The sequence below is a fragment of the Drosophila virilis genome, chromosome 2 (genome assembly GCF_030788295.1).
Source record: "Drosophila virilis strain 15010-1051.87 chromosome 2, Dvir_AGI_RSII-ME, whole genome shotgun sequence".
In the NCBI taxonomy this organism is placed as follows: domain Eukaryota; kingdom Metazoa; phylum Arthropoda; class Insecta; order Diptera; family Drosophilidae; genus Drosophila; species Drosophila virilis.
This window is the reverse complement of record NC_091544.1, coordinates 19,857,632-19,877,005: the sequence shown is the minus strand read 5'-3', so window position 1 is coordinate 19,877,005 and position 19,374 is coordinate 19,857,632. Positions and strand designations below refer to the sequence as shown.

The 19,374-nt window shown below is 39.3% G+C and overlaps 1 protein-coding gene and 1 long non-coding RNA gene across 4 annotated transcripts in view; one reads left to right on the top strand and one right to left on the bottom strand.

Annotated features, from left to right (window-relative positions):
* The window catches only part of nAChRalpha1 (nicotinic acetylcholine receptor alpha1), a 76,500-nt gene that overhangs the window by 49,229 nt on the left and 7,897 nt on the right, over nt 1-19,374 (bottom strand). The window lies entirely within an intron of this gene.
* On the top strand, nt 3,088-6,012 carry LOC26531391 (uncharacterized). Of its 3 annotated transcripts, none has more exons than XR_011416199.1 (3): nt 3,124-3,462; nt 3,532-3,611; nt 5,823-6,012. It is a non-coding gene; the product is annotated as an uncharacterized lncRNA (long non-coding RNA). The 3 variants fall into 3 exon arrangements; XR_011416200.1 differs by lacking the exon at nt 5,823-6,012 and adding an exon at nt 5,376-5,816; XR_001450038.3 differs by lacking the exon at nt 5,823-6,012 and having other exon boundaries at nt 3,088-3,462; nt 3,532-4,152.

Here is a 19,374-nt window from a genome sequence, read left to right as displayed (position 1 = left end):
GTGGTTCTAGCTAATATTAATTATATGTATACCTCTATATTTTTACATAGCTAATGTGTATAAACACAAAGTCAATTAGAATTGACCAGTTCGTAAAGCGCATATAGACTTAAAATTTAGCACATTTTAAAGCTTAAAATTACTCACTTTAATTGTTAAACGTAGTGGAAACTATAAGCTGACGTAACCGGAAATTAAAAAAAAAAAAATATGTAAAAAAAGTCATTTACATCTGGTAAAAAGCTGCAGGTCGACAAAAAAGCGAGCTTGACCCTCGCTTTTCAGTCTCCCAAAAAAAGTTACAAAACTTTTTTTCGTGTATGTGCATGCATATAAGTGTGAATTTTTGCGTATTTGTATATAAGGCAAACCACATGTTGTTCTATTATCGGGACATAAAAATGTTGCTCCCTGGACAAAAAAAACTGCACTTAACCAAAAACTGAGCCCGAATTAGCTACGACCACGACAACACGGAGAGCCGGAAAGCAGTTGAGACCAGCTGTAGACAGACGGCGGATATGGTATGTTGGGGATAGAGGAGAGAGAAGAGAAGGCGGAGAAGGGAAACAAGAAAAGTGTTCATGGACGCAACGTGTGGCCATTGTCCCCCACGTTTCCTTCCACCACGTTCCAGTACATGTTGTCAGCCCCCTTTGGACTGTTGCTTTCAGTCATAAACTCTAACGTTACAATTTCTGAGTGTATGTGTGTGTGTGCTTTTTGACTTTTTATTTTTGACATTGTCGGTTGTTGATGTTGCTGCTATTTTTCGTGGGGACTGTTAATAATGCGTTGTGTGCGTTGCTGTTTTTTTGTTCACTGTCGCAGCTGCAATGGTTCATACTTTGATATGTCAGATAAGCCCCGCATAAAATATTTTATTAGCAATGCTCTGCCCTGCTCTCGCAATACTTGTACGAATGATTGTGAGCGCGCGTGCGTGTGTCTATGCTTGTGTGAGTGTGTGCATTAGTTGAGTAGCCCCGAAACATAATGTTTGCTATGACGATAACAGTGCCACCAGCGCCCAAAAGCAAAAACTACTGTTCGTCTCGTTCATATAAGTTTTTCCAGGACGCTCGTTTGGTTGAAAAAGGATGCATTGTTTACAGGAATTATTGAAAACGTTCTAAAACCAGGATCATAGATTCGAATAGGTTTTTGTTTTTAATTTGCCAAATGACTAGCAAACATCATAAGCAAGAAGTAAGTTATTCATCAATATAACTTTTTTTATTTATGTTTAAAATATTAATAGTAAAAATTAAAAAGAAAAGTATAAATGGTCCCGATTGTGTGTTTAAGTATGCTCTTCCCGTTGTGGTTTAGTACCTTCTATTTATATATCCAATATTTTATATACATGAAATACCCTCGCAGGGGATATAAAAATTTTGTCACGTGTAAAGCATAAGTCTAAATATATGATCAGAATCAATAGTCGAGTAGGTAGAGGTCGACAGTTTTAATTAAGCTTTTCATAAGCCCGAAGTACCGCCCACATATGCCGGAACGGGCCGGATCGGATCAATACTTCATATAGATGTCAAAGGAAATATCGGTAGAAAATCGAGCTCTGGTATTAAACAATTTTTGTGTGTTAAGATAAAATGAGAAAACTCGGAATTTATAAGTTTCACTTCTTACACGTTAAAAATCAGATCAATCTCGGACTAAAACATATGCAAAACCGTAAGGCATATGTATATAAGGGTATTTAGTCTTCGGCATGCGGAAGGTAGCCCTTTTCTCCTATTTTTTTGTTATTGTACGAAAATGAAAATTAATGAATGTGAGCAAATGCTCTTGGCAGCGCGCCAAGCAGAGGCAACATACCGAAGACAGTAAATTAAATGTCATATGTCAACCTTTGTGTGTTGCGTGTATGTGTGTTTGTGTGTGTATATGTATGTGTGTTTGTGTGCTAGTGTGTGTACACGGCGCTCTTTTTGTTTTATTTCATTTCCAACTGCTGTTTGTCTTTGCCATGGCTCGCAAGTTAATTTTGTGGCTGGCAGCTGCGTCTCGTCCCGGTCGCCCCTATCCGCATCCGCATCCGCATCCGTATGCACATCCTTATACACGGTCTGGCTCTGGATTGTGTCTGATGTGTGCCTGATGTGTTTTAAATTTAATTCAATTTTTTTTGCCGCTTTGGTGCCAAGTATATCTTTGTATATTCCTTTTTTTGCCTAGTTCAATTACGCATACGCCACGTTGCCAGTGCATTCAATTTAATTAAGAGGCTGTTTTCGTAAGTAACCAAAAAGGAGAGAGGCAGAGAGCGTGTGCGAGAGAAAAAAATACTGAATATACCTGTGAAAGCTAAAAGCTTTATATTTAAGTAGTTGTGAAAATTGAATTTCATTTAGTGTTAATTTTTCATCACACGTGTGTCAGCTGCAGTAGCGTTTACTTTTAGCGTTAAATTCTTAATGGCTTCTGTCAAAGCCAATAAATGTTGGCTGCCTGTCTGGGTTTTTTGTTTGCCCTGCTTCGCTGCCGCGCACTTTAAAGATTGCGGCTGAAGGGTGCGGACAAAATACGATTTTAATGCTTTTAATGCGCTTAATAGTTCGCGCATCATTAAATCCAATTGCATAAAGAGCCACTGCTGCGCATCCCATCACACCGTACTGAACCGCACCCCAGTCGGGTAGGAAATATTTCTATAATATTTTTACAAGTTTTAAGCGGTGCTGGGCTTAATTACAAATCGATATGATAGCTTTTGGCAAGGATTGCTAATTGCGCACTCGAATCGCAATCGCTGGCAGAGCAATGCGGGTGCCTTCAAGTGCGTCTATTTGTGAGAAATTTATCATAAAAGTTGTTACTTGGTAAATGTTGTCCACTTCAATAATATTTATTTCATATTTATATCATAAACCAGAGATACAGACATTTGTATCAGATGTTATGTTATAATGCAAAAGGAAGCCGTTATTCAATATGTTTAAGAAACAATTATCTTTAAGAAAATGTACCGGAAAAAAGTTAACACGTCCAAAGAACTCGATGAAGATATCTAGTGGTGGCTAAAAGAGCGCTTCCTTTATAAGTTACTAAAGAGAGATTCGATTCAGCTAATTGAGAAATTGTATCGTAATTGTGACATTTAAATTTCAATCTTTTTGAGAGCTTTATAAATCCGAATGTATATTTAGTTTAAAAATAAATTCAGGCCAGCAGCTCTAGAATATTATCTACCCCCATGCCCCATACTCATTCGGTGCGGTAGCTGCTGCGAATTCGGTGCGTTGTCCTGGCGTCTGGCTGCCGACGATGCCAATGCCCATCTACCACGTGTATAACTTATTTATGAGGCTTTTACATACAACTACAAAGAGATACGAGAGACAGAGAGCCCAAAGGCTGAGCCTGGTATATTTGGTGGCTGTGACTCTGGCCAAACTGGTGAACATAAAAGGCAAAGGCAAACGGCAATGGCAGTTGAATGTAAGTACTATACATATTATATACAGAAAATACTTTCACTGGTTCGGGTTGGCTTTAACCCGCTTTCAGCAGTCGCAGCATGACCAAAATATTTGCAAATGGACTCAACAACTTGGCCCGAAACATGTCCTTTGTGTGCGCTTACACATGTGAGTTGAATGGGCTGACTGAGCTGAATGAGTTGCGTGAGTGTGTTGAGGTTGAGTGCAGAGTAGGGTCTGGTCACTGAAAGCATAGTTTTGGCAATTTCTTTTCTTGTTCGTGGGTACACAGAATAATTGCGTATTTCTATGTGTGTACGTATGAGTGGGTATGGCATATCGGGGCGACAGACTGTCATCCTTTTTCTGCCACTGCCAGAGTCTTGTCTTGTGGCCATGAAATGGCAATGGCAATGCCAGCCATTAAAAATGTAGAGTAGGCGGCTACGTTTTTTTTTTTTTTTACGGGTAAGCGTTGTGTAAATTTGCAAACTCCATGACATAAGCATAAATTCTTCGGCCCGCTCGCCCTTTTCACACTCTGGGCTTAAGGCGAAGCTGTCAGCCACAATAGCTGGCCAAGAAAGTTGTGTCTTCTAAGTGCACCGCCCGTTCTGTCTAAGTGCACCGCCCATTTAAACCTCAAGCATCTATTGTAAATTATTTTTTCGCCGTAAAGGAGCTTAAATAAATTCGTAATTATTTTAAACGTGCCTCTGCTACCACGCCTCTGTAGTCCGCTTGCTGCCTTTCTTTCTTATACATTCTATGCTCTGGCTCCGAAAGTTTGGCGAAAGTTTCGCCCTCGCTCATTAAGTGGCACAATTTCTGTTTTCCTCTGCAACTTTCCAATGGCATGGCAGCAGTTTGGGTTGAGAGGTGAATGGAAAGCTTGGTGCAAGGGTCAACGGATGGGTAGCGGGAAAGGGCAATGGTGCATCAAGTGCCGCCGCATCACACGCCAAGTAATTATGAATATTTTAACGAACTTTTGCCACAGGCAGCAGCAAATCAAAATATTTCGTTCGAGTGCGCAAAGTTAGGGCAAAAAAATAGAATGTAGGCTACAAAAATCGGGAAAAACTAAAAGAAAAGGCACAAAGTTTTCCGTTTGCTTTTCGCAAAAGGCGCGGTGAGTCCATCCTAGCCTAAGCACACAAAACCAATGAGCAGAGCCGACACTGGCTGGGTGATAAATAATTTTTTATGTATAACTCTAATGCAATTTAAATTTTTAATTAAGCAAAGTTAAATATTTTTTGGCTGTCGAGCAGAAAGTATAAATTGCAAAAAATTATTCTTGGAACGAAAACTTTTGATCGCAGAGATTAGGAGGTTAAAAATGTAAATGATATATGTTAATAGGCTGTCGGGAAAAGCACATAGCCAACAAAATGGCTTTATATTGATTAATGTTTAAAAATTATTATTTCTTAGAATATGTCGAATAAATTTTTCACAAATATTTAGAATTGTATCTGCTTCTCAGACTACGCTTTTGAAGTATACACTTAATTAGGCAAAATTGCAACAAGTCCATCCAATTCAAAGGAGAGAAATATGGCCAACGCACAGATTCGCTTTAGCTGTCAAAGCAAGCTAATGGACTGTCTGACTGGGTGCTCTGGAGTGAGCTCTTCCTTTTTGCTTGTGTGCAATAATTGAATTTGGTCTAGAGCCAATTAAGCATCAAGTCAAAGGCTTGCTGCCCGTTGGTCACTTTAACGTCAGCTTAGACTGCAAAGCTTAACCGCATAGCCAAAGTTTTCACATTGTTGCGGCACTTTGGGTGCACTTGAGTATTTGCATGCCTTCCACAAGATTCCAGCTGCTGCTAGTCACTCACACTAGGACACAAAAAGCAACTAATTATAATAAAAATAATAAGGCTGTGCAAGGGCACGAATATTAATTAAGTTCTTAACAATGCAGTCCTGCAACTGCTGATAAAATGCAAAGGCCTGTCAAGGATCTTAGATACGGCCAAAGAACCTGAAGCAAAATGGATATGGCGTGTTGAGCCGACAGCGCATACCTGCGCATAATTATGAAAAACTGTTTACTTTACTTTACTTCTATGAAACAGAAGCGGCTTCTGTCATTTAATTTTATGCAGAATTTCAAAAGACCCGACATCGGCTTGCCTGGGATAGTTCTCATGCCGAGCAGCTTCTGAGCTGCGCCTTTGATGCTCTGAGCTGAGCTGCATAGATTAGCATAAAATCAACAACGGCCACACCCTGACTTTGACTTCTTGCCATTCACTTTGTTTTTGGCCAATGGCATTTCAGTTTTCAATTAAAACCAGCTACGTGCAGGCCATATATCAGTCGAAACCGTAACTCACCTGCATAATCAATTTAACTGCGCTCCCTTCAGGCATCCAGGCGAAGTTTCAAGAGGAAATGGAATAAGTCAGAGCTTAACTTCGGTAACAAAAGTCAACTAACAACGCGCTGATTTATTTTCAAAACCTAATTTATTTTTAAATTTGCGTTCCTCCCATTTTTGTAAATTTTATTTTTGTAGAAAAATGTGTTTATAAATTAATTAGATTGTAAGCTAAGAAAAAAGGAGAATTTTTCTCAATTATTCATCAATTGCGATCAATAAAGTTTTTGTTAAAAATTTTGGTCTTTATTGTAATGATTATAAGAAGAGACAAAATAGAAGATAATCATATTTATGGATTGTATAAAAGCTAAGTTAGATTTCCGTTTAATAATCACTTTCACTTGCACAGTGTATTTAATTGTGTCTTACATTATCCTACCCTCATTTTTCATCAGCGTGACGTGATTTGTTAATGTGCACGAAATTTATACATATACGAAAAACAACTATAGTAACAATATTAATAGTATAACAATAGCAGTAATAATAACGACACAAATTAGCAAAGTTTTGCCTTGGCCAGGTGAATAAACGAGGATTTAATGGCCCACAGATACATAAAGAACCACAAAGTCAGCCGAACGCGCCATTGCTCTTGACCAGATAATAATCACAGCATTAATTAATGAATTACGAAAAGGTTTATGTCTTTTGTCTTTTATTTGCATGTTAGGCAGCCATTAAGATTGGTGCGAAATATATTTGGCAGTTGCCAAAAAGGATGTGCACTGCTATAGCTCAAGAATGAGGAAAAATGCCATAAATATGCGTCAAATAGTAGCTGCAGATTTTTTTAGATGAATTTATAGCTGGAGTTCATAAGAATTAATTAGAAGCTGTTAAGAATCTGGGATCTGAGGAATGGACAAACCAAGTGTAAATTTGAAAGTGTGAAGTGTAGAAAGATAACCCGAATCAAGGAGACATAAAATATCTTTGACTTTGTCCTTTGGTTAATCAAGCACATATGACTGTTTAGCGTATGAAAAATATTCTTTGTCAAAAAAAAAGCGAGCTGCCCAGAATATAAACTAAATAACCCTGGCAGGTGAAGTAGCTGCAAGGGCCAGGACAACGGGAACGGCAACGGTAACGAAAGAGCTGCCACCACATCCTTTTACTTTTACTGGGTAAACACAAGAAACGAACGCGCGCATAAATTTTCCAGGGCTATAAAAATATATATAATTGAGCTGCGCGCACAGCAGGCGACTGAGAACAGTAACGACAACAGCCAAAAGGCGATGCCAGGGCACGCAAAAGACGAATCGATGGGCCTGCCTCAAAGAAAATGGCGCTCTGGCGCGCATCAGCTTTGTTACCGTACTTTGTGTAACACACAGAAAAGTTTAAAGCAAATCAAAAACTTGGCGATAAGCACGAGTTGGGCTAAGGACTGACAGGCGCGCTGATTGGTATTTTCATTTTTTGCTTTTCTTTTCGCGTTGGCGTGGGCATGTGGATGTTTTTTTAGTACTCTCAAGGCTAGACCATAAAATATTTTACATTTTTGCCACAGAAAACCGTCCGAAATTCCAGCTATTTGTGCAGATATGTTAGTAAATACAAAATTTGTAGCATACTTTACTGAGCAAGCTGTGCTAGGACTTGCGCAAGTGTAAGCGTGCGTATATGTGTGATGCCAGAGTCAAAACTACTAGATTGTCATTCGGTGTTACACATACACACACACACACAACACTCAGTGCTCAAGTGCGTAGTGAACACGTAATTAATTTGAAAGCGTCTCAAGAATTAAACATTTTGCATGCCTTTTACGCCTGTCATCAAATAAGTGTCACCCAACCGCCATCTGCCATTGCCACGCCCTTTTGACAGCCATTGGCAGCAGCTGTCTCATGCTTATTATGTTTATTATAAATAATTTTGCAGCTGCTTGTTTGCTTCTATTGAGTTCCTTAAATAAGAGTATCGGCCAATTCGCCAACTTGTTTTACATTATATCTTATATGTATTATTCACGTATAATCCTTGTGAGTTTCTTACGCATTAGTAAAATATTTAAGATATTTAAAATTTCCCAATCTAGTTGAACTTGAATACCCAACCAGTCTATATTGTGTCGTAATTGAATTTAAGAGCACAGAGACTGTACGTAATGTATATTTATTTATATATAGGTGAGTTCCTGACTACTTTCGCCAACAACTCGCCAAATGGTTTAATATAAACTTAATATTTATGTGCATATTGTGTTAGGTTTGTATGCCTTTACATTCTATATGCATAGAGTTTGCCCATAATTCGCCAAATTATTGAATATTAAATACAACATATTTAATATAATTTTAAGGTATTAATTGTATTGCTTTGTACATCATATTCACTTTGAGATACAATTATACAAATACGTTTAACTAAATTAATCTACCATGAGCTATTGTATCGAAATTGATTTAAGGAACACATACATTCAGTATGCGTAACATAATTATTTTAAGGCCACTTACACACCACCATCGCTTTTTGTGAAAAAAATGTAAATGAATACTTAAATTTGTGACATGTCAGCTTAAATAAATGATTAACTTGTCAATTCGAGTGGAGTGTGTATGCGTGTGTAGCGCACTCGTTCGCAACTGCCGAGTGTTGTCTGTGCCTGTGTAACATTTCCTATGGCCGCTTACTTAAGCTGTCAGTTTGCATATTAGATTTTGCCAGCTTCTCTAATCGCAGCCCTCTTGCGAAGTGCGACACATCCCGTTCCGAACTGCTCAATCAAACTTATGTCACAATTGGTCAATGGCAACATCAGCGGCTAAAACTGATACGGAACGATTGTTGCAAAATTCAATGCCAAAGGATGAAGGGCTGCCATTTGGTGTCTGCTACGTCTTCCAATATGTATTAGTGTGTAAATGTGTGCTGTGGTTACGTAAATTATTATTTTTAGAGAATAAAAAATGCGCAGACAGCCATAATATTTTGGCTGGCGAAATACGAAGAAAGCAGGGAAGGTGAAATGATCTTAAATCTAATAAATAACTATAAGAAACCTTATGTCCATTTCAAGTAAACAATATCAAATAGTGGAGTTAAGACACAACACCAAAGGAAAAGCGCATGCACATATGATCTCTTCATAGTGAGGACTGTCTTTGATTTCAGTCACTTAAAATGCGAACAATGGAAGACCAATGAAATTGTCACTGAGGGTATCGATAAAATGAAGTATATAAATCTGTGATGGAGCTTACTACCAACAGACGAGCACAAGTAATATTAGTTAATTTTTGATATCTTTTTAATACCCTGAACCCATTAAAAATGGGTATAAGGGTATATTGTATTTGTGCATAATCCAAATGTATGTAACAGGCAGAAGGAAGCATCTCCGAGCCCATAAAGTATATATATTCTTGATCAGCAACAATAGCCGAGTCGATCTAGCCATGTTCGTCTGTCCGTCCGTCCGTCCGCCCGTATGTATGAACGCAAGGATCTCAGAACATATGAGAGCTATAGACTTGAAATCTTAGATGTAGGTGCTTCTAGTGTCTGCGCAGATCGAGTTTGTTTCCGATAATCGATAACTTACTCCGTTTTCCAAACTTGACACATAGCTTCTAAAATAGAATATATATATGCATTTCCGGGTATCCCCTAGTCGGGAGCTCCCGACTAGAACCTATTACTTGTTTTTATAATTTATATGATTTTTTAAGTTTTTATTTCTTACTCTTCAGAATTGTTTGATCAGATTGTCTTACTGGTTTCTCGACAGAGAAGTTAATCATTTTTCTTAGATTTTTCCATTTTAATTGTGCTTGTTTGAATTTTTCAAATAGAAAGTAAAGGTCTTCTATGTTATTGAAAATCTAGACATTAATGCTTCTGTCCGCTAAAATATAACTAGTTTTTGTGCATCCATTGCAATATAATGTATTTACTCAATTCATTAGGATTAATTAAAGATTATATTTTTAGCATTTTCTGTCGCTCCAACAGACAGTTTTCTCAGGCACAGCGAATCACCCACATATCAATCGATACAGAAGGTATGCTGCGCATACATGCACACAAAAACATATGCTAACTGCGTATATGATATTTAAACATAGGGTTAGCTGACCAACCCTTTCATTGGCAAAGGGTACGCCATCAAATGCAGGAGTTGTTACGCAACGCCATAAGAAAGAACTCTGGGTCGTTTTCCATTTTTGGCTGCAGAGTGTAGCTTTCAGCTTATGCTCAAAGCGCAGTCGATGAATTGATTGATGTGTGCCTGGTTACGTTTATGGCTAACAGCAGCGGCAGCAACAACAATAAGCTGCTAGAAAATATTCGGATAGGGGCAACTGTCTTCTGCGACATCAAAAGGCAGCAGCGAAATAAAAGGCGCATAAAAAGGCAGACAGCCAGTGAGGCTTCTTTCCCTTTTGCAGCAACTCGATCCCTTTCTCTCTGACTATCTCCAGTTTCTGCTCGTACACATGCACATAAATTACAGTTTTACGCTGACATTTTACTATTTCCTGCGTTTGGCTCGCTGGCTTTTCATTTTTGGATGGGCGCGCAGTAAAAAACCAAAGCTAATAGCTACCCAACTACCAAATGGAAACAACCAACTGGCAACTGGCAAGAGCTACAATTTGGCTTTGTCGTATTGCTGCTCAACAGTACAGGGCTCTTGTGTGGGCTATAAACCCCGACGCACCCAAATTGCGCCACACTGCGGCATGTCATCATAAACTACATGGTTTTATTTGCTGGGTGCCAGTGTTGTTGTTGCAGGTCAAACTTCAAACAAGCTGAAAATTAATTTAATACGCAATTTCCATTGCAAGTCTGCCGCAAGCGTAAAAAGGAAAAAAATGATTGTAAATGGCCAAAAGTCATCGGAGCTGGCAAATGAAAATGTAAACTTAAGTGGCACACACTCACACACACGCACATATATCGCCCTAACCATTGCTTGTGGATCCAGACACCCTCTACCCGCTAAAAGCTGAAAGAGCAGCAAAACAGTAAACAAGCAAGCCGGAAAAAAGGGCCAAGCACCCGGCTCTCAGCAATCCTCGTCAGCGACGGCTGCGGATGGCTCGTATACTGACTCCATATTTTATTTAACATCTCGTACTACGTACCAGGCACTCGACATACATTCCACGCTAGTTTCGGCACCATTAATTGGATGCGGATGTGCCAGTTACATTGAGTGGGGGATGAGAGAGTAAGAGTCAAGCGGGCATGGAACATGTGGCTGCAGCGAGCACATCGAGGGGGCTAGTGCCGTCCAACGCTTCAATTAAATTCAAATTAAGTCTGGCCTAAGCCCAAACAGATGGGCAAAGATTTGTGTATGCCAGCAAACGACTTAAATGATGCCCCAATGACGTCGCATAAATATTTTGCTATGGCCAATGCCGACAAAATCAACGAAATAAACATGGCTGGAAATCGATATTAGCCCAAGCAGCCAACACGTGGTGTATACGTAATGCAGACACAAACAAAGCCATTTATTATTATTGGGCAAGCTTTCAAAATAGAATAGCTTGTAGGATATACTTGTAAGTATATTAAAGAGATCTCAGTTATGTATAGTAAGAATAACTAATACAATAAATTAAACATAATCTAAATCTTTGGGGATGATGAAAAAGATAAAAAAAATACAAATCATTAAAACAATAATAAAAATATGAACATAATTCCGTACAGGTTGCTAAAGGCAAACATATACTGATTATCTCTATATTTAAAACTGTTTGTCCTGACTGACTCTGATTGGGAGGTGTACGCTAAGAATTTAAGCATCGTCGGTGGAAAATGCGAATCAAGAATGTTTTTGGTGATTTTATTTTCAAGTCCGTATATGAGAACTTAAACCAAACGCGCAACAGTGGTAAATATTTTGTATGAAAGTCTTTTGTTTACAATCTCATCGGGTTTTAAATCATGTTCATAGGTATTTGCGAAAATTTATCTGATGCGTTTCTTTATCTTCCTAGTTGAGGAATGCAGTTCACAGATTGGATGGGTGGAATTTCGCTTCAGACTTTTCGCTAAATTAGGGCCGCCTCGATGAAAAGGGCGGCTCAAAGATTTTTTATCTGTTCTACTTTTAACTTTTGCTAGTATGTATATATATTCAAAAAGCTATGTAAAATTGAATATTACGGGTAGAGTTAAATTTTCTAGGTGCGGTAAATGGCCGGAAAAGTAATATCTACAAAATTCCACGGGCAAGGGCTGGATATATTCGCTAATGAATTTATATATTTGTTGCTTAAACATGTAAATTTGATCATTATATGATTTAATATGGATTTTCTCTGTAGCATTATTTTAAAGGACTTGCCTGATGCTCACGGAGTTGTTGCTTGAAGTCAGCTTTTTGGCTGGCCAATTTCGTTGTATTCAGTTTGGGCATGCCGACTTCGCTTCGTTAAGCGGAAGCATTGCAATTCGCGCGTGCAACGTAATAAACTATCCCGACCGACGGCCCGAAGCCACGCCCAAGCTCAACGCTGACTACGTACACAGTCACGTCCATTTCCAAAGGCGATTTGCGGCTGCAGCGACGAAAACGAATACCTGAACTGAATCTGGCACTGACTGCGTTTAAAAACTTACTTCCTTCCGGTTTGTTAGGCGGCGAAACGTTGCAGAAATATCCAGTCAAGTCGAGCCCAGCCCAGCCCAGCCCAGCCCTGGCCTGGGCAGCCGGCTCTAGTGAAAGCAGCCGAGTGCAGTGATACAAATGCGATTTGCCAGCGGCTAAAGGCGAAAGAGGTGTGTATTACCCACACACAGGCACAAACATACACACACACACACAAACACATACAAAACAAACAGAAAGTGCCAACAGAGATTTAAGGTTTTGCCCACTGACGTTTTTTCAAGTTGATGGCGCCACACACACATACAGACGTTACACTCTATTTGGCAGCGGCTTCCAGGCACCACCACGCACGCTACCCAACTCAAAATGGCGTAGCGGAAATTATTGAACGCACTCACATGGAGAGGAGGAGAAAATAACGGAGGGATTGGCAGGGGAAGGGCAGAGGGAAGTGGAGCGTCGCATTTACACACATTAAAAATGCAAAAAGTCAACGACTGCGCAAGGAACAAGCCACTGAAGCTCAGCATTGAGCATTATAATTCGAGGAATATATTCATACGATTACAATAAGAATCGAATAATGTGAAGCGCACAATTCGCTTGGCATTCAACACAGCGCACATGTGTGTATGTGTGTGTCTGTGAGTGTGTGTATACGCGCATGTAAGTCATAACGGAAGTTGGAGTTAAAAAAGGGCGTGCGGCTTTTGTCAGCTGTCCAGAGCCAGAAGCAGAAGCAGAACCAGAGTCATGAAATCAACGATTACCCAAAAATCGATTGAAGCGAAAATTTCATTTCATTTATTTATATAAATAATAAATACAAGAAATAATACCAATTTTCCGCACGCCGAAGATTACATGCTCTTGCAGCCATACATTGAGAAAACTTGAGCTTTTTATTGCTGACTTTGGTTAGAATATTAAATAATAAAAACAAAATCATTTTGTATTCAAAAACCTAACGTTTAACCATTCTTTTCTGTATAAGCTTTATGATATACTTAGTAGTTCCATTAGACAGCTTGTACATGCCAAGTTTTGTCTATGATATATTGGAAAACGCAAGACTTTTTATCCACGAATTTCATTTTCGACTGATTGCTCATATGCCAGCCTTATATTATTTTCTTTCAATCTAGCCGAATACGATATTACAATAACTACTATATTTCATTTCCAATTTTTATTAATAATAAATTAATTACTCCGTTTTATGGAGTAGGCAGAGTAGGTGGGTGAAGCTCTGTGGATTGTGCATATCATGAGAATGATACGAAGGTGATGCTGATCAAAAATGTTATTTACTCACATTTTAATTAAAGTCGCCACACGTATCTAAGTTTTCTCTCACGCCCACACATTATGTTATGTATTCCTTAAAGTTGTATCTAATTTAATTAAAAGCCAGTGCTAAAACGCTTTAACTCAAGTTCGTTTCAACTAGTTGAGAAAGGTTTTGGCTGCTGTTGCTGGAATATTGTTCAAAGGTACATATATTTTGACAGTTTGGCTTCGCAGGAAACTGGCTGGTATTCAGAAGTGCTTGAAAAGTTACTGGTGAAACTTTTAGAAGCAACCTTAACGGACTGTGGGCCGCTTTTGACTATCCATCAGCCTGGCTACAGTCGACTGGTCTCAAACCATGAGCCGACCCTTTGAGTCATTTAAATTAAACACACTTTAAACTGTGCACCCCCCGCGCGGGGGTAAAGTGAAATAATAGCAATTGCCAAATGGACGACAAAATTTAACCGTAAAGCTCTTATTTTCGGGACAAGCTGCCTGGGCGAGGAGTGCCATCTAATATCATGCATACTTGTTGGACAAGGGCGGGCGTCTAAGCCAAATCTAAAGGCACAGCATTGTCAATGACTGTGAAAAAAGGCTGGAGATATATTTAATATCCTCGCATAACGAGGGTTGCCCAAGTCGCAGCCGGAGCCTGAGGAAATTAAAGTGGTTTTGGCTTTTCGGGGTTCCGTGTAGGGCGGAGAGTGAGCAATACTTTGGCTTTTGTATAAATATCTGTATACCTGGTTGTTGGCTAGTGTATGTGTGCGTGTGTGTGTGTGTATGTGTGTGCAATATCTCGGAAATTACTTTGCACTGCTGTTGGTGGTTGCTGCGGCAACTTTGCCATTCTGCCCTTCTACCGTGAGAAACTCGCTCATAATACTCGTATTGGCGCACTGGCTTTGAAGTTCTGCTTTCAGAGAGAGTTGACACGCAATTTACAAGCGGCAAGCATCAAGCAGCTTAACAATTTGCACCTACACAAGTTGCTGTGCTGCCAGCTTCCAGCATCCGTTGCCGGCATTTGGCAAATTGACATTTTTACTTTTTACTTTCTGATTTTTTCAGATTTCAGATTTTCATTTTCCCACGTTTCTGCTTTGGTGAGCCAACGAATGTTGCAAGGCCGCGCCCTGCTGTCAAAGGAAAAATAAAAAGTAATACAAAAAACAGCTCATAAAGCACCATACGAATATACAGCTGCATGTATTTCGGTCCCCTTTTGACCAGCTCCCAAGGTGTATCCGGCCATAACGTTTTCGCTGCCTGCCTTTTTGCGGCTCAAATCAGTGCGGGCCAGGCAACTGGGAATTTGAAAGCTATGCATAGAGTGAGAATCAGACGCATTGCTCACTCTTTTTTTACTGATTTCTGCTTATTTTTTTTATTTGGTTTTTTCTCTGCTGGGGCTTTTCTTTTCCGTTAGTTTTTGTCTTTCGTGCGTATAGCTATTACGCTGCTCTTTACGCCATTCATTCCAATCCCTGTTTCATTCTTTTTATTTTGTGTTGTTGTCGTTACTGTTGGTCCTTGTTGTTGACGTCGTGCTTTTTATGCTGGCGCCATTTTGGCTACCTAAAAAGTGTTGAATGAAAGCGTCTTGAGCCTATTATGGTCTTATGTGCGTGCGCGTGTTGGTGTGTGTCTGTTGTGCTGGTATAAATAAGCCAGGGCAAGTGCGTTCTAGCGTTATTGTGCTATTTCCATCTCACTCTTTCGCTCTGTTTGCTGCTTACGTACTTGCCCCCCACCATTGATTTGGTAACTTGGCAAAAAAAAGTGTCCTGACTCCGTTAACATTCAGATTGCATCTGACTTGATGTTACTCAGCTTACTCAAATTTGAAGCCGGTAAATCTTTTAAGTGATGAAAACGTGGTCGATAAAATAGCACTTCTTTTAAGCAAAAACAAAGACAAATGTTCTACAGTAATAATGAGGTAACGTTCGGTAAAAAAGTAAAGTGCATCTGCAAAGACCAAATAAATTTATATGATTAAGCTTAAGCCTACATTCTTTTGAATTGATGAAATCTGCTTCAATAATCGAAAAATGATCAGAATAAATATATTGATTGTTACACAGCTTGCGGAAATTGATTTTCTTAATACTTATATTTTTCAAGATAACAATTGGTCAATATAATAAGCGTTGGATTGGGTTGAAATAAATTTAAATAATTACGAATTTGATTCAATTGCTATACTAGCAAATATTTGACATAGAGAATGTATATAGAGAATGTAGGCTTGATATACTTAAGATGTTAGTTTGACTTGATTCACTACAGACTTTTTCATCTCGAGAACTCTAAATAAATTGATTTTTGTTGTTGTAAGTTTTTTGCACAGCTCAAAATTTGTTCACACTAGCCAACACTTGAAATGCCCCCTAGCCACAACACGTAAAAACAATTTATGCAAAATGCGTTTAGAAATGTATAACATAAATGACAGTGGACTAAGCTTATATAGAGCTAAGAAAAATATGCACATAAAACTTTTCTTTACCGTTTACCAGCAAACAAAAACACACGCACACACACAAACACACACACAAGCGCACACATTGGTAACAGAAATGGCAAAAAGATGGTAGTAAATGCCAAACAAAAAATTCTTTGCAACATTTTTGTATCTTTGAGATTCTTGTGTTTTTTTTTTTTGCTTTTCCCTTCGTCTGCTATTGGAGCACTCGTATTTTTGCTGGCTGCATATTTTTGCGTATAATTTTACAACGTCATTCAAATTCAAACAACATCAATAAAAACTTCAAAGTCTTTGCTTTGGGCCAAGACCTGCCTCTGTTGCCGATACCCGTTGTCTGTCAGCTTCTTTCAATATTTTGTATCCCTTTTGTGGAAGTGAAAGAGCCAGCAGTTGCTCATATAGAACCGAACCCAAAATGTAAACCAGCTCCGTTAGCTACTTGTCCAACAGCAACAACAACAGCAACAACGACAGAAAATTGCATGCAAAATGAATAACAAACAGTGGCATATAGCATATAACATAAGACTTATACTTATATAGATACATATATAGACGAGTATGTATGGAAAATGGTGAGAAAAACCATCGAAAAAAATTGGATAGCTGAAACTTATAAAAAAGAAACGGCGGCGGCCTCGAGACTTGTGCTTGATATGGCACGAAACGGTCATATAAAGAGTACACAGCCAGTTTTCAGATTAACTGCCAAGCCAAAATGAGAAGGAAAAAAACGACAAAGTGGCGTAAAGGACATCAGCGGAAGTAGAAGTCTGTCGCCGTCGTCGTCGTAAGCGAAAGAAAATTTGGCCAAAATGCGCAAAACAAGTAAACGGAATTTGACAAACAATTTCAATAAATTTCTGCAAATAAGTGAGGGAGATGGCATTAGGCATTGCCTTACCAACTGCAAACGAGAGTGACGGAAAGAGCGAAAGACAAAATGGCGGCCTTCATGGAGTTCAAATCGAAATTAAGCAGAGACGCTCGCAAAGACATCGACGGAAACAGAGCAAGCAAGCGGAAGGGATAACAAGTTGAATGTTGCGTTGACAATATTTGTTGATGTTATGCTGTGTATTAGCACACACACACACAAACACACAGACACATACAACAGCCTCATACACGCACACATCCATAGAGCAAAGAGCAAATGTTATTTCATGTATCAGTGAGTGGGGAGAGCATGGCATGGGCCAAGAGGCTTGGTGGCCCATCATAACGCAGTTCATTGATTCGCCTGTCAGCTGTCAGTACGTAAGCCGCTTCCTGGTACGCTTTGGGCCTTGCTCCTTACTCTATGTTGACCAATATTCTACTGCTGCTGCTGATGCTGCTCGTTTAACTAGCCCAGGCACAGCTGCCTGGCCGTAGCTCTCTGCAATGTCATGACATGTCAACATTTAACACTTGCTCTATTCGCCTGCCAGCCATCCTTCCATCTTTTTTGAAAACTTTTCCTGTTCTTCCCATTTTTTTCTGCGCTGGCGACAAAAATTTGTCACTCGAGCAAAATGTTATCGAAAGCATATAACATTTTCGCAAAGAAATTCGCTAAAAATGTGGTCTGTGGCCAAATTGGACTTGAACGCTTCATTGGCTTAAGAATTACTCGCACATGAGCGCAAGCAAGTTGCCAGGGGGCGGGAAACGACACAGTAAAAGCAAAGCGTAGTGCTTTCAGCATTAATATTAGTCAGAAGGAAATTGGAACAGTGTTTTGGGATACGTATGTTACCATGGGAGATCTTGAATTAAGATAAAATGTATTTTGGACAGATCATTTTGAAATATATCTTTACATTAACTTTTTCTGAGGCATGAAAAATAAGTGAACCAATTTTATTTGGTTCCTTAAAGTAGTCATTACCAATATGCGACAGTAAAACGACAGTAAACTTAGAGGGACAGTAAACACAGAAGGAGACTAATAGTGAAAATGAATAAATAATCCAAGTATTATAATCACTGCAATGATAAGCTACGTACTACTATAGCTCAAATATTGATGTTTGTCAAATACAGTTTCGCGTATATTTCTCTAGTTTATTTCGTTTCCCGCATGCATTTTATTAAGTTTGCCCGAGGACTTCTGCAGTGTTTTGATTTATTCTGATGATGTGCTTCCTGCAATCAGCAGGAAACCGAAAGTAGCTTGCGGGTCTATGGCACTCCATTTGATTGCCAATAATAATCGCTCAGTTGTGTCATCCTAGGCAATTGCTCTGCCCCAAGTCATGCCAATACATTACTTGTAGGAGAGTGAAAGTTAAAGGTGGCACTTATATATATATATATATATTTATTTATGGTTGAGTATGCGACTCATACACCTCAGACTTATGTAAGCAGCAGTCGGAAGCTGTCATAAAATCCTGCGCTTTTTACTATGCTCTAGATAATTATGGGTCTGAAGAACTTAAATCATATTAAAGTTTATAACTGAAATCTTGTTGATGATTATGACGTTGCGGCAGTAAAATATGCGCTCTTTACTTTTTTTGTATTCTCAAAATCACAACCACAGGCACAGCAACAACAACAAGAACAACAGCAAAGGCAGCCACAAATAACAAACAACCGAGCATCTATTTTTATGTGGAAACGTAACATTTTTTTTTTATGAGCGCCTAACAGTATGCAATATGTATACGCACACACACATACACACACATAGTTGGTAGTTTCAAGGCGTAGTGCGAGTAGGCCCGGGCTTGGGCGGAGCTCTGGGCCGCATCCCCAGTGCTAAAATTAAACCAGACGAGGCTTTCGTCTAAGCAGCGAACACCACAGCAACACGTGCACTTTGGTTGTTGTTGTCGTTGTTGTTGATGAGCGCGAAAATCACAATTTTCCCTGCAGTACAATTTGCCAGGGCTCTGCTCGACTCATATTGCTGTTGTAGTTGTTGCTGCTGCTGCTGCTGCTGCAGTTTCGTGAAATTTGCCCGCAATGACAATGCTGCTGACAGGCATAGGCAAAGGCGTCGCGGCACACGGCGGCAACATCGCCTCGCTGGTGCTGCGGTTTGTTAGCAACAACGTCGCTGTTATCCTTTTATGCATTTTAATTTGCACACACTTACAGACATATAGCAAGATACACACGCACACACATGCAAGCCTGGCACATCGCCACACACACATAGGCACAGG